Source organism: Oncorhynchus nerka, linkage group LG26 (assembly GCF_034236695.1).
Source record: "Oncorhynchus nerka isolate Pitt River linkage group LG26, Oner_Uvic_2.0, whole genome shotgun sequence".
NCBI lineage: Eukaryota > Metazoa > Chordata > Actinopteri > Salmoniformes > Salmonidae > Oncorhynchus > Oncorhynchus nerka.
In genome coordinates this window covers 18,422,560-18,424,703 of record NC_088421.1, presented here as the reverse complement: position 1 = coordinate 18,424,703, position 2,144 = coordinate 18,422,560, and positions in this window count along the sequence as shown.

Below are 2,144 nucleotides of genomic sequence, written 5' to 3'. Positions count from 1 at the left end.
GGTTGCCGGTTATCCTTTTTTACTGAAAAACATATATGATTTTATTTTTCTTTAAAAGAAAATGTATCCCAGCCCCCGTCCCCGCAGGAGGTATTTTGCCTTTCCATAGGCCGTCATTGTAAATAATATTTTTTTCTTAACTGACTTGCATAGCTAAATAAAGTTTCAATAAAAATCAAATGAAATAAACCACAAAATGGCCTGTCAGGGTCATAGAACCATGGTGCTCATCCCAGGAGAGAACAGAGGTGTGGAAAATGTCCTCTGACAGGGGAAGTAGAACAGAAATGATCTCAGTATAGGTATGAATTGATACAAGTTTTCATTACTCCATCAATTGCAATGGTTGTAACAAATGTTAATTATTACTGAGTAAAGTGGTCTGTAATGGCTCATATTGATGAACTACCACAAATAATTTCCTGCAATACACACAACGCCTTACAATTACATACATTTTCTCTGAAGTTTATGGAATTCTATGAATTCATAGAATTCTATGAATTTAGGTTTGCTTGTATAGTAGTAGGTAACAGTACAAAAGACAATGACACAAGTACACAAATGGAGTCTTATACCCTGACTACACCACTCGCGTCGCGTGCGTTGCAAAATACATTTAGGAATCTATGTTATTCAATTATTGCACCCAGACTGCTCACAAGCGTCTGTGTGTCATCTCCTCATTGGTTATACCCACGTGGGTGATTGACAGACGAAATGTTGCCGGTTGTCGTGGTAATACTATGAAAGTTTAGATGCAAATCACTATATAAGTTAAACAATGAAAAAGCCTGGAAGGAGGAGAGATGACTAGAAACGATTCGGTTGACCGTTTTGAGGTGTGGATTAATTGTCGAGTAGAGGACCTTGTGCATTTAGGTAAAATAACAACTCAATGTTTATATCCCAGGACAAATTAGCTAGCAACAGCAAGCTAGCTAAATAGGACAAATTAGCTAGCAAGTGCAAGCTAAATTGCCATAAATGTTTAATGCTTTTCGATCTGTCCCCAAATTCATGTAATTGGTTCATAGTTTGTTTTGATATTTTAACCTGCGTGTCGTGATCGCGTTTGGTGTAGGGGGACAAAATACATTTATGCATGATGGCGCACGCGCCATCATCTTCCTCAGCACGGCCCGGTCTGGGTTCCGTGTTAGATCTTTGCTCATGTCTAAAGTGCAACAGTGCTTTCACAGGATTAGATATGTTGCCGACAGTTACACAAAACAGACAAAAAACAATTACAAACAATGCTTCTTCATGAAAAAAAGATAGAACACTTAGCCACTGCATTCAAACATAAACAGTAAATATTTTAGAAACACAAATATAATGAACAAAAATATAAACGCAACATGTAAAATGTTGGTCCCATGTTTCATAAGCGGAAATAAAAGATCACAGAAATGTTCCATATGCACAAAAGGCTTATTTCTCTCAAGTTTTGTGCACAAATTTGTTTACATACATGTTAGTGATTGTTTCTCTTTCACCAAGATAATACATCCACCTGACAGGTCTGGAAAATCAGGAAGCTGATTAAATAGCATGATCATTACACATGGGCACCTTGTGCTTGGGACAATAAAAGGCCTCTCTAAAATGTGCAGTTTTGTAACAAAACACAATGCCACAGATATCTCAAGTTTTGAGGGAGCATGCAGTTGGCATGCTGACTGCAGGAAAGTCCACCAGAACTGTTGCCAGAAAATGTCATGTTTATTTCTCTACCATAGCCAGCCGCCTCCAACTTCATTTTAGAGAATTTGGCAGTATGTCCAACTGGCCTCACAACCGCAGACCACGTGTATGGAATCGTGTGGGCGAGCGGTTTGCTAATGTCAATGTTGTGAACTGAGTGCCCCATGTTGGCGGTGGCGTTATAGTATGGGCAGGCATAAGCTACGGACAACCAACACGATTGCATTTTATCGATGGCAATTTATACAGAGATACCGTGACAAGATCCTGAGGTTCATAGTCATCAAATCAAATTGCATTGGCCACATACAGACCAATAGATGTTATTGCGGGTGTAGCGAAATGCTTGTGTTCCTAGCTCCAACAGTGCAGTAATATCTAACAATTCACAACGATACACACAAATCTAAAGTAAAAGAATGGAGTTAAGAAATATA